The sequence below is a fragment of the Saccopteryx bilineata genome, chromosome 5 (assembly GCF_036850765.1).
Source record: "Saccopteryx bilineata isolate mSacBil1 chromosome 5, mSacBil1_pri_phased_curated, whole genome shotgun sequence".
Classification (NCBI taxonomy): Eukaryota; Metazoa; Chordata; class Mammalia; order Chiroptera; family Emballonuridae; genus Saccopteryx; species Saccopteryx bilineata.
In genome coordinates, this window is record NC_089494.1 from 199943742 (window position 1) to 199969648 (window position 25907).

Sequence of the window (25907 nt, forward strand, 5' to 3'; positions counted from 1 at the left end):
CTTCACTTTTTTAACCATGGAGTATACTTATCAAAATCAGGAAAGTGTCAGTAATTAACATTACTGCAGTACCAGTAGTACTGGATCTACAAATCTCATTCAAATTTTGATAATTGTCCCAGTAATATTATTCCTCACGGGATTTTTCCCCCCAGAATTCAACCCAGTATCATACATTAAATTTACAGGTCACGTCTCTTTAGACTCCTTTAAAATGAAAAGGTTCCTCAGCCTTTCTTTTTTTTTTTTTTTTCAAAGTATTGACAGTATTTTAAGACTACAAGGCATTTATTTTGTAGAACATCTCTTAATCTGAGTTAATCTGATGACTCTTTATGATTAGATGCAGGTTGTATACACTTTGGGCAGAAATACTGTGTAAGTCATGTTACGTCCTTCTCGGGGCCTCACATCGGGAGGTATGTGATAATTAATCCCATATTGGTGATGTTTAACTTTGACGACTTGGTTTAAGGTAGTTAGTACTTACCAGTTTTATCTGCTCTGAAGTTACTGTTTTTCTCTTTTTGATTAATAAGTAGATATTGCCTGACCAGGCGGTGGCGCAGTGGATAGAGCATCGGACTGGGATGCTGAGGACCCAGGTTCGAGACCCCGAGGTCGCCAGCTTGAGCTCAGGTTCATCTGGTTTGAGCAAAAAGCTCACCAGCTTGGATCCAAGGTCGTTGGGCTTGAGCAAGGGGTTATTCAGTCTGCTGAAGGCCCGCGGTCAGGGCACATGTGAGAAAGCAATCAATGAACAATTAAGGTGTCGCAATATGCAACAAAAAACTAATGATTGATGCTTCTCATCTCTCCATGCCTGTCTGTCTGTCCCTGTCTATCCCTCTCTCTGACTCTCTCTCTGTCTCTGTAAAAAAAAAAAAAAGTAGATATTTATATCTATATCTATAAAGGGAAGATACTTTGAAACTATAGAAATATCCTACTCTTCTCAGTTAATAGTAGCATCTGTTGATGATTCTTGCCTGAATAAACAGAGATTATGTGTCTTCTGAAATAGCATTTCTCCACATTTATTATTTGGCATTCCACCTTAAGGAAGAACTTTTCCGTTATACTCTAGAGTAGCAATTTTTAACTTTTTTCATCTCATGGCACACATCAACCAATTACTAAATTAAAAATATGTTATATTTTTTGCCGACCTAACCAAAAAAAATAGGTATGATTTTGATTCATTCATACCAGATAGCCTTTGTTGTGTTGGCTGTTGTCATTTTTTTACTTGACAATCTAAAAAAAAAGAGGTCAGTGCCCTGACTAAATCGTGAGGTACTACATGTTTTAAAAATCCTTGCAGCATACCAGTGTGCCACAGCACACCGGTTGAAAATTGCTGCTCTAGAAAGATTCTTATAAAATTGTGCACAAGTAGACATAGATAAAGACATTTTGCTACATTGTATGTAATAGCAAAACAGTGAATCAAGCTAAAGGTCCATTAGCTAGATGGACCTATAGCAATACATACAAATATCGAATCATTACGTTATATACATGAAACTAATATAATGTTATATGACAATTATGTCTCAATTGAATATCTATAGTTGATCAAATAAATAAATGACAGGTCATATTAAAAAGATGGATATAGGCCCTGGCCGGTTGGCTCAGTGGTAGAGCGTCAGCCTGGCATGCGGGGGACCCGAGTTCGATTCCCGGCCAGGGCACATACGAGAAGCGCCCATTTGCTTCTCCACCCCCCTCCCCTCCTTCCTCTCTGTCTCTCTCTTCCCCTCCCGCAGCCAAGGCTCCATCGGAGCAAAGATGGCCCGGGCGCTGGGGATGGCTCCTTGGCCTCTGCCCCAGGCGCTAGAGTGGCTCTGGTCGCGGCAGAGCGACGCCCCGGAGGGGCAGAGCATCGCCCCCTGGTGGGCAGAGTGTTGCCCCTGGTGGGAGAACCGGGTGGATCCCGGTCGGGCGCATGCGGCAGTCTGTCTGACTGTCTCTCCCCGTTTCCAGCTTCAGAAAAATACAAAAAAAAAAAAAGATGGATATATACAGCACATACTACAAAGGAGGTAAAAGAAATTACCTAGAACATTTACCCATTTAAATTAATTTGTAAACAAAAAAAGGAATACATAACTAAGAATGATATATAAAAGGTGATATTTTTATAGTTTGAATAATGCAAAACAATAGATACGATATATTGTTAAAGATACACACATGTATAAGAGAAGACTGAAAATATGCATAAAATAATAAATAATATTAGAATAGTTTCAGGGGTTGGCAGAGTAATGGAATCAGGAAGGAATGCACAGGAGAATTTGACTATTTTTATAGTTTTAGTTATTTTACTAAGAAGTAGATACATGTGTCATAACCAAAAAAAAGTTCCATGGAATTAACTGTTGTTCCTAGGATGAAGATCTCTTGTAAGAGAGCAGGTACCAGCTTAAAGGCATACAAAAATGTGAAAATCATAAAATTAGATGTCAAAAGAAGTACTACTGAATATATAAGGGTACTGTACTCCCTTCCTGAAAAATATTGACTATTGAGGGTCAGAATGACTGACTCAATTCACGCTAAGTATAAACTTCTAACAGAAAAATATATTCAATTCAATCAACATATAGTGGACACTCACCATGTATCAGGCATCAAAGTACAGGTTAGAAAGAAAGAGAGGAAATATTTCTTTTGACACCAAGAAATGTTCAAAAGTGGAGCAACGATCTTCAAAACACAAATACATATCGAATTTAACAAGCACAGATACAATTTTGATATTGGTTTTTACTACCATTAAAGAAATCCAACAGTTCTTAAACTGGTGAAACCCTGAGTCTAGGAAATATTTCCTTCTGTTTCACGAGTCAGCTTTAAAAAAAGTAAAACTATAAACATTTGAACTTTGTCCTCATACCAAATGCTTTGGCCAAGGTCCATGCTTGGATGGAAATAAAATTAGAACAACTATCTCTATCTAATGCAAGAGATTAATTGCACAAGTTGCCCTGTGCCCCTGTGCCTTCACCAAGCCACTGGTACATAAATAATACCAGCTGTGAAAGTCCTCTTAGAAGAAATGGAGGCTGAAGTTAAAATCATCTCAAATATAATTAACTCTAAATTAGCTGACTGGACTCCTAGAATAACTGCCCATTTATAAATCATACTAGTTTTTTCATCCTCCATAGTTGTACAGCAGGCTCTCTAGGTTAGCAATTAGGGAAAATCAGACCAAAAGTGGATATAAGAGGCTTATATATGGAAGTTGATCCTTAAGTTACCAATGGGCTATATTCCAAAAGTCCAAAGCTCAGAGTTCAAAACACACTCTTGTGGAAACTACTTAAGTTAGTCTGTTTGAGCTAGAATCCTACCCACTCATAAGCCTAAGTAACCCCAAAACAGGTGATTATATTGTAGCAGTACTGTGAACTTGAAATCTCCTTCAGCACTGTTTCTATAAAGAATTTTTAAATTAAATCTAATTTGGAATTAGCAAAAATATACTTCCTCATCCTGCATTAACTTACAGGGGCCTTAGGAAACTTTTTGGGGTACTGGTCTTTTCTACTTTTTGATTTAGATAAGAAGTCCATGAGTACTTTGGGAAATTAATCTGGTTATAGTCATAATTTTATACTCTTATCTATCTCTATTATGCCTCAAAAGGAAAAAAGTTTTTCAAGTTTTATTTGAGATCTCTTGTACAATGTTACCCACAGCTGACATACTGTACTGTGTGTAGAATTCATGTTAAGTGTTATTAAAAAAATTATTGATTGATTTTAGAGAGAGAGGAAAGGAGAGAGAGAGGGAAAGAGACAGAAACATCGATCTGTTCTTACATGTGTCCTGTCAGGGGATAGAATCCGCAAGCTTTGATATCGGGATGATTCTCTAACCAACCACACTATCCAGCCAGAGCATGTTAAACGTTCTTACCATGGTTTTTAAAAAAACAATTGAAGTAGGTCTCACCAGCAGTGCCGGGGACATGAGTGACGCACACTGTGCCCGCCGATCGGCCTGTCCTTAACCCTGCCCCAGTAAAAAGCTGCTGAAACTGGATGGTCATGGGGGAGTCTGGTAAAAGTTCAGTCTGTTGATGCAGAGACCCAACAGCTGCTGAAGACAGCACTCCAAGATCCAGATGCCACGGACTTGGAGGAAATGGTCAATGTGATGGTGGACCAGGCTCTGCGGGACTGTGTCTTCAACAAGGAAGCAGGATGCATATACCATGCCATTACTCAAGCAGAGAGCAAGTGAGCAGGCCAGAGGGTCTTCCAGCGTGGACTTCTCAGCAGGCTGCAGCAGGAGGACCAGGCTTGGAAACAGCTGCAAGCCTACTCCCTGCATAGCTGGGTCTGCTATGTCACCTTTATCTGCAACATCTTTGACTACTTCAGGGTGTACAACATGCCCATGGTGGCCCTGGTGAGCCCCGTCTATGACTGCCTCTTGTGGCTGGCCTAGCGCAACCGTCTAGGCAAGGAAGAGCAGGCCGGCCGGCCGCACTGCCTCAGGGAGGGGAGCAGCTCTGCTGGAGAAGATGAACAGGCAGTGCATGGATGAGCTCTGTCCTAACCGGGAATGTCTTCCTGCTCCCCATCAGCCTCAGCCCACTGGCCCAGCTGCTGTTGCAGATCATTGAGTTCCGCCAGCTGGCTGCAAGGTGACATTCGCTGCCCACAAGAATTACCGCAGTGAGGTCTCTGACTAGGCCTCCAGGCCTGGCTTCCTCACCAGCAACACTGGCCTTTCTTCTACCCACCTCCCACCCTGCCAGGGCAGCTTTGCCCCTCCCAAAGACATCTCCCTTCCAGAACTTCTAACAGTTCCTGAGAGGTTTCCTACTTACTGCCTACCCTGATCACCTTCCCTCCTCCTTTAGACATTGAGGAAGACACCATACAGACTTCTCCCATTCGCTCAGTCTCTCTCCCATCACCCTCCACCTGGGCCGAGCAGGAAGGGCAACTCTTAACTGCACTGTGTAACCACTGGTATAACAGCTTCTTGGTGCCTCAGCTTCCCACCTTTAAAATGGGTACCCATAGCCATTAGTGGGATGTTTCGGAACGTCAAGGGGCAGAGATGCGGACCACACCAGATACGGCTTTTTATACATTTTGTACAAGGACAAAAAGAAATGGCATTATCTGTGAATCCTATTTCAGTGATTTACTCATTACAGGATTTAATAAATACTGCAGTATGCTCGTAAAGTCATGGTGCACTTTTGACCAGTCACAGGAAAGCAACAAAAGACAACAAAAATGTGAAATCTGCACCAAATAAAAAGAAAACTCTCCCTGTTTCATACCTATTCAGGGCAGTTCGATGTGGGCTCACACACAGATTTTTTAGGGCTCCTTAGGTAGCTATCCCGTATAGCCTCTACAGACTCGTCACTGACTGATGGCCTACCAGAACGGGGTTTCTCCACCAAACTGCCGGTCTCCTTCAACTGCTTATCCCACCAAGTAATGTTATTCCTATGTGGTGAAGCTTCATTATAAATGCACCGATATTCATGTTGCACTTTGGTCACAGATTTGAATTTAGCAAGCCACAGAACACACTGAACTTTCCTCTGTACCATCCACATCTCGACTGGCATGGCTGTGGGCTGCTCCGCTGTATACACGGTGTTACATCATCATCTGCGCATGCGCACATGCTGCCACATGATCCTACATAAACTGGGAGGGTTTTCCTTTTATTTGGTGCAGATTTCACATTTCTATTGTCCTTTGTTGCTTTCCTGTGACCGGTCAAAAGTGCACCATGACTTTACGGACACACTGTATTTCTCCTTTTTAACAAAAGTTTACATTATATCCCTTACCCAATTATTAAGCAATTGATCAGGGAGGAGTTCACCTGTCCCAGAACCTCTGACTGGTACCAGGTCCCCTTCCTGCCATGAGGAGCTCTTGCGAGGGACTCTGGTCCTTGACAAGGAAGCCAGGCCTACATTCTCCTCCACCAGGCCCCGGTTGCCTTTCTAATTCACAAATGTGATTGGCCAGATGAAAGAAGAGAAAGGCTGTCAAGATGACTTTTATACGGTTGGAGTTGGGGAGTGAAACATACCAGTGCTGCTGGGATGAAAGAACAGAGATATTCAACGCCAGACTCTGGAGAGATAAGACCCATATTTAAGTAATCACTTAGATGTAGTTAAAGATCAAAAGGTCTTCATGCAGTTCTAACAACAGATCCCTAAGACATAACACCAATCCCTGTCCTCACTCTTCTCCAGTTCATTAATCACCACACATGTTAATATATTAATCAGTACAACAACTACAATAGTCACCTACTACAGAGGTGTCTAGTCTACTTTTTGCTACCCTTTTTCTCCAGTAAGTTAGCTGTAACACTGCAAGGCTCAACTCTAGATACACCCTGTCCAAAAACTTCCCTGGGCCATTAGTCAAGTTACAATTTCCAGCACATATATTAGGCAACTTGACTATACTTATCTCATGCTGAATCCTTTGTGTTCTTGACAACCACTGTTTTCTCTCCTCAGTACATTTTTTAAAACCTATTGTATTGTTAGTAACATAGTTAAGTGTGATAATGCATCAGAGTTATGTTTTATTGTTGTTTTTAGAAAGATTAGAGGGAAAGACAGAGGGAGAAGAGAGATAAAAAGCACCAACTCATAGTTGTTTTACTTTAGTTGTTGATTGCTTCTTATACGTGCCTTGATGGGGGTGGGGGGCTCGATCTAAGTCAGTGACCCCTTGCTCAGCCAGCAACCTTGGCTCAAGCTGGCAATCTTGGGGTTTTGAACCAGAAACCTCAGTGCTCCAGGTCGATGTTCTATCCACTGTACCACCACTAGTTATGCAGGGTTATGCTTTTTTAAAAAGTCCAATTTTTAGCCCTGGCCGGTTAACTCAATTGGTTAGAGCAGGGGTCGTGAACCTATGGCTCATGAGTCAGATGTGGCTCTTTTGATGGCTGCATCTGGCTCGCAAACAAATCTTTAATAAAAATAATAGTAACATTAAAAATATAAAACATTCTCGCCTGACTAGGTGGTGGAGCAGTGGATAGAGCGTTGGACTGGGATGCGGAAGACGCAGGTTCAAGACCCCAAGGTTGCCAGCTTGAGTGTTAGCTCATCTGGTTTGAGCAAAAAAAGCTCACCAGCTTGGACCCAAGGTCGCTGGCTCAAGCGAGGGGTTACTCGGTCTGCTGAAAGCCCGCGGTCAAGACACATGTGAGAGAGCAATCAATGAACAACTAAGGTGTCACAATGAAAAACTGATGATTGATGCTTCTCATCTCTCTCTGTTCCTGTCTGTCTGTCCCTATCTATCCCTCTCTTTGACTCTGTCTCTGAAAAAAAAAAAAAAACAAAAAAAAAACACTTCACCTTCAAAATACGTCCACAGCCTGATCTGTGGTGGCGCAGTGGATAAAGCGTCGACCTGGAAATGCTGAGGTTGCCGGTTCGAAACCCTGGGCTTGCCTGGTCAAGGCACATATGGGAGTTGATGCTTCCAGCTCCTCCCCACCGTCTCTCTCTCCTCTCTCTCTCCCTATCTGTCTCTCTTTCTCCTCTCTAAAATGAATAAATAAAATTAAAAACAAAACAAAACAAAAAAGAAAAAAAAATACTTCCACAAACTGACTGATAAAAAGAACGCATGAAGCTAATTCTTGTTGAATTAGGATGACGGGTATAAGGGGATTAATTGTACTATTCTCTTTACTTTTTAAAAATCATTCCTATTTCTTAAAAATCCCTTCAAGAAATCCATTTGAAAAGTTCATTTAGCTGGGAATCAATTTCCTCATCTAAATCAAAACCTTTCATTCAGTCATTGAGTCCATCAGTCACTCAGTCACCAGGCCGGGCACTAAAGTAGGGAGAGGGGAGAAAAGGAGTCGAAATCTCAGCAGTTCTCAAGTATGGCTGCATATCTTTAGAATCTATGAAAATACAGGTCAGGGCCCAACTACTAAACTAAAATATCAACTACATTTTAAAATGTGTATATAAGAAAGGGTAAAATACATCACATGGATTATTTTTAGTTTTCTTCTTTATACTTCTGCAAAGCCTAATTTTTCAATCAAGTATATGCATTATATTATATAGCAAGAAAATAGTGAATGAGATACTACTACTTACCCACCAGAATGGCTAAAATTAAAAATGCCAAAAACACCACGTGTTGAAAAGCCTACAGAGCGACTGGAGGGAACTTGCATACTTTGCTCTGTGAGTGTGCAACCATTTTGGAATAATATTATTTAGCACAGTCTAATAAAGTATACTTGCTTAGCCTATAACCTGGCAATTCCACCCAAAGGTATGGACCACAGAAAAACAAGCAAGTAGAGGTTTACAAGAATCTGTTCAACAATGGCCATAGCAGCTTTACTCTTAATGGCTAAAAAATAAAAATAACCCAAAAGTCAATCAATATAATAATGGATAAACAAATTATGATGTATTTATAAAAGTAGTATTCCAGCAATTTTTAAAAACTTATTGATTCATTTAACAGCATGGAGGAATCTCATAAACATTATACTGAGTGGAGGGAAAAAAACAGACACAAAAGAGCGCATATTGTATGATTTCATTGGTATAAATGTCAAAAATAGGAAAAATTGATCATGACAGAAATCAGACAAGAAGTTATAATGGACTGAGGGATGCATGATATATACTGGGCAGGGGCTTGAAGGCACTTTGAGATCTTGGATATGTTCACATAGGTCTAAAAATATGCAACAACTCATCTAGCTGAACACTTGATATCTGTGCATCTTAATGTATGTAAATTATGCCTCCATTTTTTTTAATCAGAAAAATGATTTTTTCAGTGTCCCCAATTTCTAGTTAAAAATCTCAATTAGAGGGTCTAGCTAATCATACCTATCCTTCCATGAATATTTTTAAGTCTTCATTCCTAAACCAGAAGGTAGATGACATTTACTGAATGTTTCCTAATGCCAGACTATGTGCTAAGCCCTTGACAAATATGCTTATATAATCCCCATTATCATGAGGTGTTAGTTATTCTCCCATTGTACAGATAAGCAAGCTGACGCACAGAGGAGCTGAGTAATTTGTCTGGGGCCACAAAGGGAATAAACAACAGAGCCAGGATTTGAAACCAAGTCTGTCTGTGACTCCAAAATTAAATTCTTCCTCATGCAAGCTCCATGGTACTATGTCTAACACTTGCCCTTGACAGACTCCAAATATGCTGCTCACAAAGATTAAGGGATATTTCAAAATAAATATGAAGCTATAAAATACCCTCCAGTTTTTGTGAGCAGTATGTAAGATCTTTCCCATTAAATACACATCAGCCCCCATTCTTCCTTGCAAAACGGAAAACCCTGCCTAGCAGTTCTTTCTAGTATTTCTCCTACTTTTGAGGGAAAAACCAGAACTTCAATTGATACAGGACAATCTATAAGTAGCCTCTATCTATCATTTATCTGAGTATGTAACTCAAGTCATTTTATATATATTTAAACTGGGGCAGGAATCTTTTTCTCCCCAGTTTTATTGAGATATAATTGACACATCAAATACTGTATTAGTTTCAGGTGTACAGCATGATTTGATATATGTACATATATATTGCCAAATGATCACCACAGTAACATTAGTTAACAATCATCACCTCACATTTCTCTTGTGTTAAGAACTTTTAAGATCTACTTGCTTAGTAACTTCCATATATACAAAACAGTATAGTTAACTGTAATCATCATGCTGTACAGCAGTGATCCCCAACCCTTTTTTGGGCCACGAACTGGTTTAATGTCAGAAAATATTTTCACGGACCGGCCTTTAGGGTGGGACGGATAAATGTATCACGTGACCGAGACAAGCATCAAGAGTGAGTCTTAGACGGATGTAACAGAGGGAATCTGGTCATTTTTTAAAAAATAAAACATCGTTCAGGCCTGACCTGTGGTAGCACAGTGGATAAAGCATCGACCTGGAAATGCTGAGGTCGCTGGTTTGAAACCCTGGGCTTGCCTGGTCAAGGCACATATGGGAGTTGATGCTTCCAGCTCCTCTCTCTCTGTCTCTCTCTGTCCCTCTCTGTCTCCTCTCTAAAATGAATAAATAAAATAAAAAATTAAAAAAAATAAATAAAAAAAAAATAAAACATCGTTCAGACTTAAATATAAATAAAACAGAAATAATGTAAGTTATTTATTCTTTTTCTGCGGATCAGTACCAAATGGCCCATGGACCGGTACCGGTCCGCGGCCTGAGGGTTGGGGACCACTGCTGTACAGGACTTATTTATAACTGGAAGTTTGTATCTCTTAATCATCTGCGCCCGTTTCTCCCATCCCACCCCCATCCCCAGCCTCTGGCAATCACCAATCTCTTTTCTGTTTCTATGATTTGGCTTTTTTTATAGAGTCTACATAGTATAATAAAATCATATAACATTTGTCTTTCTTTCTTTATTTATTTATTTTTTTTGTATTTTTCCAAAGCTGGAAACTGGGAGAGACAGTCAGACAGACTCCCGCATGTGCCCGACCGGGATCCACCCGGCACGCCCACCAGGGGCGACACTCTGCCCACCAGGGGGCGATGCTCTGCCCCTCCGGGGCATCGCTCTGTCGCGACCAGAGCCACTCTAGTGCCTGGGGCAGAGGCCAAGGAGCCATCCCCAGCGCCCCGGCCATCTTTGCTCCAATGGAGCCTCGCTGCGGGAGGAGAAGAGAGAGACTGAGAGGAAGGAGAGGGGGAGGGGTGGAGAAGCAGATGGGCGCTTCTCCTGTGTGCCCTGGCCGGGAATCGAACCCAGGACCCCTTGCACGCCAGGCCGACGCTCTACCACTGAGCCAACTGGCCAGGGCCAACATTTGTCTTTCTCTATCTGATTTATTTCACTTAATATAATGTGGGGCAGAAATCTCCTTTTTCAGCCAAAATACATCTGATTTCTATTTAGTTAGATCTCTGGGTCTTCTCATGATAAGCTCAACAAAAAACAGCCCCTGGGCAAGTGGTCCACTTCATGCTCCCCCAGTTCCGTATTTCAGTCAAATTCAAGGTGTCCAAAGAGGCTGTTCTGTCCAATTTATGATGCTATAACCTCATGACACACACAGATGTTCTGCCAGTACCCTTACTCTCCACGTGCTCTCCAAGACATAAGCAGCTTCTTCATGCATCTTGCAGGTTAGTTAAGGTTTAGAAAGAATAATCACCTTGATGCTTTGCTGAGATTACTGTTCAGATATATTCTAAAACCTTTCATTCATTTTCATTTACCTGGACCTTCAACCAGCCAAGGTTTGTAGAAAACAGAGCTTATTTCTTTTGGACCTAACAGCTGAATAACCCTGCTACATCCTCACCATGACCCTAGGTTGACCGTTAAGCTAATAAGGTTAAGTAAGCTTCGGTCTCCTCACCAGCATAAGCATAGTTCCTTCTTCCAAGGTCCTGCACTAATTTCGTGTATTCTTTCTCTTAAAGAGAGCCACCAAGTTGTTTAAACTTCAGGCTCCCACAATACCTGGATTTGCCCCCATTGAGATAAGCAGGTTACTCCCTGGGCTCAGCTAACCAGAAGCCAGGACTTGCTTAATTGCCCCTAGTGCCTTCTCTACTCCTTAGGACAAACAGACCATCAGCGAGCAGACTGAAGGACACTGCTATCTACCAGATTTACTTCAGGGGGTTAGGGTCTTTCCCTTCACACATGCATGGTGCTAGCAAGAAAGACTGTCCCTTTGGTAACTTTCCTTCTCTTAAATGCTAAAAAAGAGACCCCTGGGTGGAAACTTGACATGCTAAATGAGACATGCCACCCATGTAGAAGCTCAAGTGTCAAAAAAAACCCCACCTCTACATAGACGTCATTTTTCTCACTAAGCCTTTTTGAAATTTTCCCCAGCCTTTCTTGGAAAAGTAGCCACTTCCTTTCCCTTCACAATGCTGGTTTCCTTGTGCACAAGCTTAAATAAATCTTCTCTGTATAGGCTTTGGGTGATCTCACTTGATTTCTATCCTGGGAGATCACAAGAACCCAGGAGCCAGTAACACCACCTCTGAATCACATTAACATCTGTTGCTACAAGGAACAGATCTATGTTAAACCATTCTCCTTACAAATTAAAATGATTTTGAAGGAGAAATAGGATGTTATTACCATAAGTATTAGAACACTGGGAGTTCACAGGCACCATTAGCACCTCTCTGCTTAATTTCACCTACCATTAATAATATTTTATCTATTCCATGGCCAAATTAGCAATGTACTTGTAAAGTAGGTTATTTATGGTTAGGTTGTTTTTGTTGTTGTTGTTTTAAGGTTTCAAGTTTCTCTGTTGTTGGAAGTGGAGGAACTGAAGACAATGAAAAACAAAAAATGTGAGCACAATGAAAAATTTAAAAACTCACTACACAAAAGTTTCATGAGTGTCCCTGTAGCAGCAAAACTACTTAAGAAGAACTAGATTTTTATATATCATATAACAGGTTCATGAAAGGAAAAGGGCAAAACCAGCACAATGATCATGACCTGTGTATGAGTGAAATGTGCTCAAAATAAACACTGACTTAGCTCTCCCTTGGTTTTCCTAAGAGCTGCTCCATCATGACTGCTTAGCTTTTAAAGAAGCACTAGAGTTATGAAACTGCTCCTGCTTCCCACCTCACCAGTAATACTTCCCCATTTGGGACATTTTAAGAGTTACAATCAACCTTTTAATTTTTTCCCTTTTTAAAAGGGTAAAGTTTACTTTAAACACCTCTATAGCCCACTAGAGTTGACCCCCCCATATCAGCTGTTCCTTATCTACATATTCAACCAACCTCGGATCAAAAATATTTGGGAGAAAAATATATTACATTATTGCTGACATATACTATGCAGTTAGGTCTACAGTGTTCCTTCTACGGAACATGTACTGACTTTTTCCTTGTCATTATTCCCTAAATAATACAGTACAACAACTATTTATATTGTGTTAAGTATTATAAGTATTCTAGAGGATTTAAAGTATATAGGAGTATAGGCAAATACTATGCCATTTTATGTAAGGGACTTGAACATCTGAGGATTTTAGTATCTGTGGGAGTTTCTGGAACCCATCCCCCAGGGATAATGAGAGGTTACTTAATCCAATTAAGAAAATAAGGGCAGTGAGCCACATATAATATACATAAGAATTTATAGTGAGAAATGAGCAGTGGTAATTAATTTTGGAAAGTATTTGGAGTTATTATAATATATAAATTATAATATATTATTAAACTTCCATGTACCTGCCTTGAAGAATGAATAAATGTTAACACGTGAAATTTAGAATTTACAAAAAAGAAATAACATATATAGAAAATTATAAAAATCATCTAAGAAATAAGTTTGGCCCTGGCCAGTTGGCTCAGTGGTAGAGCATCAGTCTGGCATATGGATGTCCTGGGTTCAATTCCTGGCCAGGGCACACAGGAAAAGTAACCATCTGCTTCTCCCCTCTCACTTCTCTCTCTCTGTCTATCTCTTTCTCTCTCTCTTCTCCTTCCCCTCCTGCAGCCATGGCTTGATTGGAGCAAGTTGGCCCTGGGCACTGAGGATGGCTCCATGGCCTCTGCCTCAGGAGCTAAAGAATGGCTCCAGTTGCAAGGAAGCAAAGGCCCCAGATGGGCAGAGCATCACCCCCTAGTGGGTTTGCTGGATGGATCCTGGTCCGGGATCCAGGAGTCTGTCTCTGCTTCCCCTACTCTCACTTAAAAAAAAAAAAAAGAAGAAGAAACAAGTTGTGCAAAGTCCTGCACAAATAAATGTAATGGGGAAAATAGTTTTCTACTAAAATAATTTTACTAATACTGTCACCAAGACATGATGCTATAAAGAGATACATTTGCACAAATGAAATAATGTTGTGGAGAATAAAAAAATTTACCCACCCCAAATAAGCACCAGACTCAGACTAATTTACAAGGAATTCCACCAAACTTTTAAGTCTGAGAACAAGGAAAGAAAGGGAAGGAGAGAAGAAAGTAGGTAGTTGGGTAAAATACACTAATCTCAAGTAAAAGCATCAATTAGAAAAATTCTAACTCCAATTTTGGCAAACAGTTTCCAGCTCTATATTACAACCAGCTAATGTTTAGTCTGTAAATGCAGAGATGACTCAAAGAGCAAGTGCTTTATGTACTTGACCATAATGTGCCTAAAAGGAAAATATATATTCACTACCAAAGATGCTGAAAAAAATTCAATATTCATTCTTGGTTTAAAATAACAAAACAAGGATCAATAATTATTTAACATATGATGGAGTCCTAGAGCAACATAAACATGATGCTTACTGGGAAGAGAGTTAAGGCACCATAGTCTGTCCCCAATGGAAATGACAACTAACATCACTGTTACTCAACACTGTACCGGGGTAGCAGTCAAAGCAATTAAACAAGTGAGAGACATGAAGTACAAACTAGAAAAGAAATAAAATACATCCAAAAATTGAATAAGAAGTGGTAAGGCCCTGGCCGGTTGGCTCGGCAGTAGAGCGTCAGCCCGGCGTGCAGGGGACCCGGGTTCGATTCCCGGCCAGGGCACATAGGAGAGGCGCCCATTTGCTTCTCCACCCTCCCTCCTTCCTCTCTGTCTCTCTCTTCCCCTCCTGCAGCCAGGGCTCCATTGGAGCAGGGATGGCCCGGGCGCTGAGGATGGCTCCTTGGCCTCTGCCCCAGGCGCTAGAGTGGCTCTGGTCGCACCGGAGCGACGCCCCGGAGGGGCAGAGCATCACTCCCTGGTGGGCAGAGCGTCACCCCTGGTGGGCGTGCCAGGTGGATCCCGGTCGGGCGCATGCGGGAGTCTGTCTGGCTGTCTCTCCCTGTTTCCAGCTTCATTCATAATAAATTAAAAAAAAAAAAAAAAAAAAAGAAGTGGTAAGACTGGGCCCTGGCTGGATGGCTCAGTGGGTTAGAGCATCATCTCGAAACGCAGAGGCTGCCAGTTCAATTCCAGTCAGAGCACATATAGAAACAGGCTGAAGTTCTATGTCTCTCTCTCTAAAATCAATACAATAAATATTTTTTTAAAATGGTAAAACTATCACTATTTGAAATACAGTAACTGCATACCTGAAAAAACCAAGCATATCTGAACACATACATGCAGTATGAGAATTCTTAATTTTTTATCCTTCTACCATACAAAAATCAAGAGCTTTCCAATATTTAAACAACAATCAGCTGGATGATATGATGGAAGAAGCCACTCCATTTATAATAGAAACCAGAAATACAAACTTAAAAGGAAGTGAACAAAACCTATCTGAGGAGAAGTCTGAAACATCTCTAGAGGTTACAAAGAACAATTAAACAATAGAAAGAGAGAGTGACCTTGAAGAGAAAGACTCAACAGAAATAATGTCAAGCCTTCTGTAATATGTTTATAAATTTAATACAACTCCTATAAAAATAGATAATTCTATTTCTTTTGGATCATAAACAAGCTGAAGCTCATGATCACACAGAAAAATAATCAAGCAAGAATAAATGAGAATATTCTGTAAAAAAAAACAACTATCCCTACCAGATAGAAAAACAATGTATTAAAATATTAATAATTAAAATATAGAAAACCAGTGCATGAGGAGACAAGTAAACACATGGAATAAATAGAAAGTTCAGAAATAAAGCCAAACACACACCAGAATTCATAAGTAATTAAAGATGCATCTCAAATAAGTCTGGTGGAGATGGACATTTTAATAGAGAGTGTTGCGTTAACTGGATAGCTGGACGTGTACACCAGAATCAACGAATCGAAGACTTAAATATAAAACATGTGACCATAAAAGTAAGCAAAGAAAACACTGGCAAATTCTCTTAAAACTTGGTAGAAGGGAAATCTTTCCACTAAAAAACTCAAAACCCGGAAGCTATAGAAAGAAAATATTGACATATTTGACAACACAAAAAAAGAAAGATATCTGCATAGTAAGAAGCATAATAAGCAAAGGAAAACATACAAATCACAAACTAAAAGAAGTATTTGTATCTCAGTACAGACAAAAGCTAATTAATTTCATGTAGAAAAAAGTCTTAGAAATCAAAGTAAAATACAAAAATGGTCAAAAAATATAAGTAGACAATTCCTAGAGGAGAAAAATACAAATGGCCCTTAAACATTAAATGTATACAAAGTCCCACTCTTTTTAAGAAAACACAAATTAAGACTAAACTGAGTTTCCACATCTCACCTTTCAGAAAGACTGGTACAAATCCAAAGGTTAGATATATATATATTTACACCATTGGTGGAGCTGTGGGAACTTGCAAACTCTGCTAATGGAAGTACAAACAGTACAACCATTAATGAAGGGCCATTTGGCAACATCAACCAAATTATAAATGGTCTTTTGACAGAGTGATCCCAGGTTCATGGTACATGTAAACCACGTTGCAGATATATACATTACAGTTTTATTTTTAATAGCAAAAGATTGAGAATTACAGGTAAAAAGAACCATTTGCATTTAGATAATAAAATTTCTTATTAGCTGTTAAGAAAGAAGAAACTTTCTGAGTAATTAATTTGGAAAGCACTATAGGCTAAAAAGTGAAAACCGCAAAGTTCAGATTAGTGTTAATCATCTTTGGTTAACACAAACAAAATAGAAAAATCCATGAGCAACTAACATGTGAAGAGGTGGACAGTAACAGGAGTGAAAGCTATACTTGTCAAAGCCTTTGTTTTTCTTGTTTTTTTTTGGGGGGGGGATTTTATCTATTGAATTTTAGGGAGAGTAGAGAGAGAGAAAGACAGAGTGTGGAGAAATGGAAAGCATCAACTCATAGTAGTTGCTTCCTGCAGGTGCCTTGACGGGCAAGCTCAGGGTTTTGAACCAGCGACCTCAGCGTTCCATGTTGACGCTTTATCCGCGGCACAACCACAGGTCAGGCAAAGCCTATGTTTTTACATTACTATAATTTTTGAATCATGTAAATTCAGCACTTATGCAAAAAATATATATATATTTTAAAAGATGTGTGAACCCAAATTTAAAATGTTTACACAAAAACTTTCACACACTTTTTTTGTGTGTTCATCTGCTGGTTCTCCCAGAATCACATCAATCTGATGGCTCAATATGTCCTCAGAATGATAAAGATGAAACAAGGTAACATTCCACATCACCAGCAACAGCCTTGCATTTCAAATCTTACTCAAAATACTTAATTTTGGGGTTAGCTTTAGAAGTCCCCCAAAATCCTTACTACCACATGTATTGCAAAAGCACAGTTTACAGATAAGACATTCAATGTTTTTATTTCTTTTTTAAATTTTTTTTACGAGAGTCAGAGAGAGGGACAGATAGGGCCAGACAGGGATGGAGAGAGATGAGAAGCATCAATCATCAGTTTTTTGTTGCGACACCTTAGTTGTTCATTGATTGCTTTCTCATATGTGCCTTGACCGCGGGCCTTCAGCAGACCGAGTAACCCCTTGCATGAGCCAGCGACCTTGGGCTCAAGCTGGTGAGCTTTGCTGAAACCAGATAAGCCCGCGTTCAAGCTGGCGACCTTGGGGTCTCGAACATGGGTCTTCCGCATCCCAGTCTGATGCTCTATCCACTGCGCCACTGCCTGGTCAGGCAACATCTATTATTCTTGGGAGAAAAAAAAATGTAGCACAAAAGAATATCATCGTGCAGAGGAATAAGGGGAAAGAATATAAAGTTAGAATTCTCTGCACTCTTCGTCTCCATTCCCTCTGCTCTTGTTCTCTTTCCTGGCTGACCTTTGCCTGGTTCACTTATCTCTTCTTGCCTCTTTAATCTGTTGTCTCTTCTCTAGGCTTTCACTCTTTGTGAGTTCACTAAACCCACCATTTCAACTTTCACCTTCTGCAAATAACTCCCAAACGTGCACTTACTGCCCTGATTTCTTCCCCAAGGCTCACATTTTTATGTGACTGCCTGGACATTCCACCTGTTCACCCACCCCAGTGCTCTGGTTCAAGGCCCCATTCCCTTCCAGGCTTCCTGTCTACCATCTCTCCTTTTTCCACCCCCTTACCCTTTCTGATCAATCCCATTTTCACAAAGCTACCAGATTTGTCTTCCCAAAACTTTGAGATCCCTTGATCTTAAGAAACTATTTCTTAGCCTGTTTTTTGGGTTTGTTTTTTTTTCACAGAGACAGAGCAAGAGTCAGAGAGAGGGATAGATAGGGACAGACAGACAGGAACAGAGAGAGATGAGAAGCATCAATCATCAGTTTTTCGTTGTGGCATTTTAGTTGTTCATTGATTGCTTTCTCATATGTGCCTTGACCGTGGGGCTAAAGCAGACCGAGTAACCCCTTGCTCGAGCCAGCGACCTTGGGTCCAAGCTGCTGAGCTTTGCTCAAACCAGATGAGCCCGTGCTCAAGCTGGTGACCTCAGGGTCTCGAACCTGGGTCCTCCGCATCGCAGTCTGATGCTCTATCCACAGCGCCACCGCCCGGTCAGGCCAAGGCCTTTTAGGATTTGACTGAAGACTAAATAGTTCATCTCTACTCCTTCCAACTCCAATTCAGCTCCACTCATCCCAGCTCCAGCCACACTAAATCAGTTCTTGGGTCCCTAACACCTCCTAGGCTCTTCTACCCTCCTGCTTTTTTTTTTTTTTTTTTTTTTGCATTTTTTTTTTCTGAAGCTGGAAACAGGGAGAGACAGTCAGACAGACTCCCGCATGCGCCCGACCGGGATCCACCCGGCACGCCCACCATGGGGCGACGCTCTGCCCACCAGGGAGCGATGCTCTGCCCACCCTGGGCGTCGCCATGTTGCGACCAGAGTCACTCTAACACCTGAGGCAGAGGCCAAGGAGCCATCCCCAGCGCCCTGACCATCTTTGCTCCAATGGAGCCTTGGCTGCGGGAGGGGAAGAGAGAGACAGAGAGGAAGGAGGGGGTGGGGGTGGAGAAGCAGATGGGCGCTTCTCCTGTGTGCCCTGGCTAGGAATCGAACCCAGGTCCTCCGCACGCTAGGCCGATGCTCTACCGCTGAGCCAACCGGCCAGGGCCCCTCCTGCTTTTGCTTACAGTTTCTTCCACTTGATATCCCTTTTCCTGAAATCCTTCACAATTTTTCACATCAGCAAAACTCCATGATTTCTTGTTTTGTTTTCCTTCAGCCCATGAACTACCAACTCCATTCATTATATGGTAAAAGGGTTGTCTTAATGAATTATAAGCATAGATCAAAGAAAGACCAAGTTACATCAAACTTACAATATTCTAAGTTGCTAAAATTAATCACGCTTGTACTAAAGGGCACAATGGGTGGCTTTCCCTAAAAAGGAAAAAGGGGACTCATGGATGTTAGTTCTTCTGTTGATTACAAAATGCCTTGCTTTTCTCTCTTATTCTTGCATACATACAAATGCTTAATTGATTAGCACACCCTTGGGCACATGCTTATCATTTAGAATGTAGGATAAACATCAGAGGCTGGACACTATCACATACCGGGATTTCACAATGCCTGTGACATCGCACAGTTGGTATCTGTTGTGGAGGAGTCACGGGGTTACCCAACGACTGGCAGGTAAAGTTCATTTAAACACATGAGTCATTGAAAATGAGGATGTTTATTTATTTGACTACATCTGTGCCAACGTCATTGCAGAAGCAGAAAGAGGAAGGGATATGTCTGCATGGCACACCACAGAAACCAACTTAAACCAAAAGCTTACCACACACGGAAAAATGAAACATACTCTTACCCTGTGCAAAGACTTTAAGTACTTTACATAGTCTACCAAGCAGGTAAAGGTTATTAATTACACATAACCGGAGGGATGGTCTCTGGAATTCATTGTAAGTTTTTCCCCTGCTCAAAACAAGAAAAATGCTACTGGCTGCAAAGTGGTACCACCCAGAATCCACCTTTTTCTAAATTGAAGAAAGGTGTTATTTCTAAGTATATGCACTGTCTCCAAAGTACTTAAACTTTTTGAAAAGACCTGGAGCAAATGTTTCCCCAAGTTGCTATCTTCTGCATACAGTACATTTCCCAAGATAATCAAAGGTAAAAGGGTGAAATTATCCCACCCACAAAGGATACGGTGTTCTGGCATCCTCCGGCTCTAGGGTTCAAGCTTACTTCCCAGGTGAAATGGGCAATGGGCAGGTGCGGGCTGCCCAGCACACAGCACCCCAAACACGGAGACAGGGCCAATCAACCCAGAGAGAAACGTCGAGGCCAGACAGTGCAAAGACTCTAACAGAAGAGCACGCCACGTCCCATTCTTTCCTCTCGGTCACGAGGCGTCCCCCAGAAGTTACAGGAGCTTTATGGGATCTATGTGTTCTGCTCCCTGAGGCAACTTTCAGAAAACTATAGGATTTCTTAGGGAATTAAAGTTCTTCTCTAGCCAAGCAACGCTTCAGGGAAAACAGAGCTTTGAGGGAGAGAAACAAGGAAACCAAGTCCTGACCCAGAAAAGTTAGTGCAGGTCCAGAGTAGAGCTTCCATCATCCCAGCTCTGAGGTTGGCACACAAAGGGCTAAGCCTAAGGGTCTTGCCCACTCTCAGGGCATCCAGACACCACTAGCTTCTTCCCACCCCAACCCACGAAAAGGACTCTAATCACAAATCCTATTTTCACCAAACAGAACCACCACTATCTGCCCTCATCACCCAGCCTTCTGTGTAGAAAGCACACTTTGGTGTCCGGGCCCCTCACCTTCTTGTTCTTCGGAAAACAGGCTGCCCTGACAGCATCAGCAAGAATAGGGAGAAAATTGGGAAATGCCATTACAAAACTTCTCAAAGAAAGGAGAAACCGTGTAAAGAGGCCTTGAAAGTTGTTGTCACTTGCTGGCAGAATAAAAAAAACTAATGAGCAAAAGAGCATTCTTTCTTTGTCTGCCCACAGAGCCACTGGCCTGCTACATAAAGACAGATTAAACACTAACACAGACAGAGTTTTTATAGGGAATTTATCACAATCAAGATGACAAGGTACTGCTAAAAATGAAAAGAACTATTGTATGATCCATACCTCTCCCAAAATTCTCACCTGTCTATCCTTTTTGTAAAAACTCTCTATGTAATGTACCTACAAGCCTAGTCTGGTTTTTGGATTAGTTTTGCTAACAAGAAGTTCTTTCTTACATACAACTTAATTCTTTTACTTCAGTTTAAGCCAATCTTTTTTGTCCCATCTTTTATAGATATGAAGGAAAAACTTTCTTCTTCTAATAACTAACCAGCTTCAATATGAGTCATCCTTTGGTATTTCTCTAAATTCAATAATTAACTTTCTCAGATCTATTTATCACTATATTAACCCTTTTTGCAGGCTTCACAATTACAGTAAAGACATTGGGCTTACTGTAGATGAGCCCTGCTCACTGCTTCACTTTTGAGGCCTAATCTTGCCTTCTTAGTCAACCTCATGTCCGTGTTTTGTCCCCTCTATAAACTAAGCCCATTGCTAATTAAGCTATCCCCTCACTTTCTGTTTAAAAACCAGTCACCAGAGTTAATCCCATCTAACTCCACCAGGCCGGCAAAACACTAACACATCCACAAAAAGCCCTATCTGATGTCCTCCATCTAAAAAGATCTCCTCTCATACTACACTGCTGAATTTTCTTTCCAAATTAATTAAATGTATATGTTTGTGGAATCCAAAAACATTAACACTGTCTACTTTTTATTTCCTTAAGTGAGAGGCAGAAAAGTAGGGAGGCAGAGACAGACTCTTACATGCACCCCAACTGAGATCCACAGAAAAGCCCTCTACAGGGCGATGCTCTGCCTATCTGGGGATGCTGCTTCGTTGCTCGCCAACCTAGCTATTTCAACACCTGAGGCAAGGCCATGGAGCCATCCTCAATGTCCAGCGCCAAACCGCTCAAACCATTCAAGCCATGGCTGTGGAAGGAGGGGCGGGGAGAGAGAGAGAGAGGGGGGTGGGAGATGGAGAAGCAGATGGTTGCTTCTTCTGCGTGCCCTGACTGGGAATCAAATCTGGCACTTCCACACACCTGGCCAGTGGTTCTCAAACATTTGAAGTCAGGGTGCATTTAAAATCCTACAAATAATTGTATATACAAATTTCTGAGAAATATGTTATAATAATTAAGTCAAATATTAAAGAAGAAAATATAAAGTTCAAGCGCGCTTTTATGGTAATTAAACAAAATAAATACAACAAAATTAAATTTATTCTGACATTAAAAAACATTTTTTGGCCTGACCTGTGGTGGCACAGTGGATAAAGCATCAACCTGGAAATGCTGGGGTCGCCGGTTCGAAACCCTGGGCTTGCCTGGTCAGGGCACATATGGGAGTTGATGCTTCCAGCTCCTCCCCACCTTCTCTCTCTCTCCCTCTCTGTCTCTCTTTCTCCCTTCTCTCTCCTCTCTAAAAAATGAATAATAAAAAAAAAACAAAAACATTTTTTGCCTAACCAGGTGGTGGCGCAGTGGATAGAACATCGGAATGGGATGTGGAGAACACAGGTTCAAGACCCTGAGGTCGCCAGCTTGAGCGCAGGCTCATCTGGTTTGAGCAAGGCTCACTAGCTTGAGCACAAGGTTGCTGGCTCGAGCAAGGGGTCACTCGGTCTGCTGTAGCCCACCGGTCAAGGCACATATGAGAAATCAATCAATGAACAACTAAGGAGCCACAACAAAGAATTGATGTTTCTCATCTCTCTCCCTTCCTGTCTGTCTGTCACTCTCTCTGACTCTCTGTCTCTGTCACAAAAAACAAACAAACAAACAAACAAAAACCCAAATATTTTTATGTTACATTTTTTGAGTTAGGCTTTTTAGAAGTCATAAAAAAGAGGGGTTAAAAAATTAAAAAATGACAAAAAAAGTTATCTTTTTATATATAGAGATACATTCTTAGTAAGATTTAGTAAATTCGGCAGGTCCCGGCATGAATGTGCTAAGTTTTTTCATTCTTGTGTTTATGAGAAACATGAGTCTGATGTGTCCTAGCAATTTCTTCAATGTTTGGGCATAAATTTGAAAGGCAAACTCTCATTTCCTCGTCAATACATTGAAGAATTCTTCTCTCTTTACTCTTAATTGTGTTGAGGGTAGAAAACCTTAAATCACATAAACCTACTGTTGAAAATTGTAGTAAAATGTTCAAAGTTTTTTTAAATATTGCCACATATTCTTCTGGTTTTATGTTTTTTTGTTGTTATTTACAGAGACAGAGAGAGAGTCAGAGAGAAGGATAGATAGGGACAGACAGACAGGAACAGAGAGAGATGAGAAGCATCAATCATCAGTTTTTTGTTGCGACACCTTAGTTGTTCATTGATTGCTTTCTCATATGTGCCGTGACCATGGGCCTTCAACAGACCAAGTGACCCCTTGCTTGAGCCAACGACCTTGGGTCAAAGCTGGTGAGCTTTGCTCAAACCAGATGAGCCCACGCTCAAGCTGGCAACCTCGGGGTCTCAAACCTGGGTCCTCTGCATCCCAGTCCGATGCTCTATCCACTGCGCCACCACCTGGTCAGGCTATATTCTTCTTTTCTAAAAATCCAAAAGGCTTCAAGAGACAATTCCTTATGTTTAATCATCAATCCAATCATACATATCATCTTAAATTTACACCAAACAAAGGATAGAAGAAACTTGCCTCCAGTCTTTCCAGGGAGCATGGTGGGTAGTGTAAACAATCCAGCACCACAGCTTAACAGCCTTTTGCAACCTAATCAGGCAAGTGAGGTGTAGGGTTAGGCAGACTGTCAGCTTACAGCTAATTCCCCACACCTCTCTGTCCCCCAAAAATCCTGCTGGTTTTTTGGTCCCCACAGGCACATATTTCTCTGGAATACCATAGGACGCACCTGGAAATCTTCTAGTATGCACCAGTGCACCCTGGCGCACACTTTGGGAACCACTGCACTAGGCTGATGCTCTACCACTGAGCAAACCGGACAGGGCACACCGCCTACTTCTCAATTGCCTCATAGATATATGAATATTGGTGACAGCTCCTTAACTAGGTTGAGTTATATAGTATGCACAGTTCAGCATGTAACCTAAGCAACAGAAGATACTCAGTAAGTAACCCATGGCAGAGACCAAAATTAGTGATTCAAAGCAGCTCATCACTGTGCAATGAACATACTGGTTCTGCTATGCACTGCAGCGTTGTTTTAGGTTCTATGCTTTGCCTTGCTTTCTATTGCCTAATTGTCTAAAACTCGGCCTATGGCCTTCTGTGATGAGCCTTTTCCTACTACTTACCCAAGTCTGGCTAATCTATCCCATTTCAGAGCATCCTCCTTGGGTAAAAGATCTTGAATGTCATCTCTCTCTGTAATGGTTCATTTATTAAAACCAGGGGTCCCCAAACTATGGCCTGCGGGCCGCATACGGGCCCGAGGCCATTTATCCCGCCCCTGCCACACTTCCAGAAGGGGCACCTCTTTCATTGGTGGTCAGTGAGAGGAGCATAGTTCCCATTGAAATACTGGTCAGTTTGTTGATTTAAATTTACTTGTTCTTTATTTTAAATATTGTATTTGTTCCCATTTTGTTTTTTCACTTTAAAATAAGATATGTGCAGTGTGCGTAGGGATTTGTTCATAGTTTTTTTTATAATCCGGCCCTCCAACGGTCTGAGGGACAGTGAACTGGCCCCCTGTGTAAAAAGTTTGGGGACCCCTGATCAAAACCATCAAGATTACTTTAAATTCTATTCCTATTTCCTAGGTTGTTTAACGCCCTGACTAATTAAAGAGCATTCAATCAACTATACTGCACTCTCAATTATGTGAAAGTCATCAATACAATCTCAAACAATAAAGCCGAAACCCAATTACTCAACAGGTTCCCTCCCTTTCAGGAAGTGATCCTCTGACATGAGAAGCCCATCTATTCTCCAGGTCAGGGGTGGTGACAAGTTTTCATCAGGAAGACCAACTCCAAATCAGTTTATAGAGCTGCTCTCTGCAGGACTGTGAAGGAGAACTTCTGAAGTCACTTATCAGTTCAGTGACAAAGATGCATCAACCAATGGTGTCTGCCAGGGTCATGGAATGGGTAATATAGGCACAATGGATTTATTGACCCTGTTATTTACGATTAGGATTAAATCAAAAGCTTTACTGTAGTAAAGATACCTTCTATTTTCCAGTTTTCTATATGGTTTAGATATCTGTAATAGAATAATTTGTCCCTTTTTAAATTCTGAGTAACTATCTACTAATATCTCTTTCAGTTATCAAGACTAGAAATACTAAGCTAGAAGTACTGGAAATATATGTTTATTCTCTTAAGAAAATGAATGAGAAAATCTACCCCTTTTTCAAATCACCTCACCTATTGAATCTATTCCCAGTAGTTCCCCAGAAATTTACAAAATAATCAATGCTGATTATAAAACAAGAAATTTTTAACCTCAGATATAAATACTAATCATGGAATTAACCATGTGTTTATGCTTATTTTGAACCATAAGTGGGGTAGAAGTGTGGACACTGTAATCAGTAGTCAGTTAACATTTCAGAGAAACCGGCAGGTATTCAGAGTAACAGGCAGTTTCATTTTTCAACAAATAATATTTTAATACCCCATTCAATATCCTGTTGACCCATATCTTGACTGAGCCTACATTAACTTTGTTGATTTAGACATAACCAATTTGATTAAACAAGAAATCGCACAACACAGAAGTATCCATAAAACTCCATCATCAAATAAGCCATCAATTCCATTAAAATGTTAACCTTATGGTTAGACATTTATATATAGTATCTTTGATGACAATGCTAAATGTTATTACTAGATTTGTTTCTTCAAATATTTTGCTGGTGATTTGCAATTGAAATGTGTTGTGTTTGAAATGTTTGCAATTGAAATGTTATGTGTTTCTTAGTATGTGACAAAGCCAACATTCAGGAGA

General features: G+C 40.9%; 1 protein-coding gene and 1 pseudogene across 2 annotated transcripts in view; one reads left to right on the plus strand and one right to left on the minus strand.

Annotated features, from left to right (window-relative positions):
• Positions 1-25907, minus strand: part of GPAT3 (glycerol-3-phosphate acyltransferase 3) — a 70919-nt gene that overhangs the window by 24534 nt on the left and 20478 nt on the right. The window lies entirely within an intron of this gene.
• LOC136306293 (MIF4G domain-containing protein-like) lies at positions 4059-4714 on the plus strand (annotated as a pseudogene).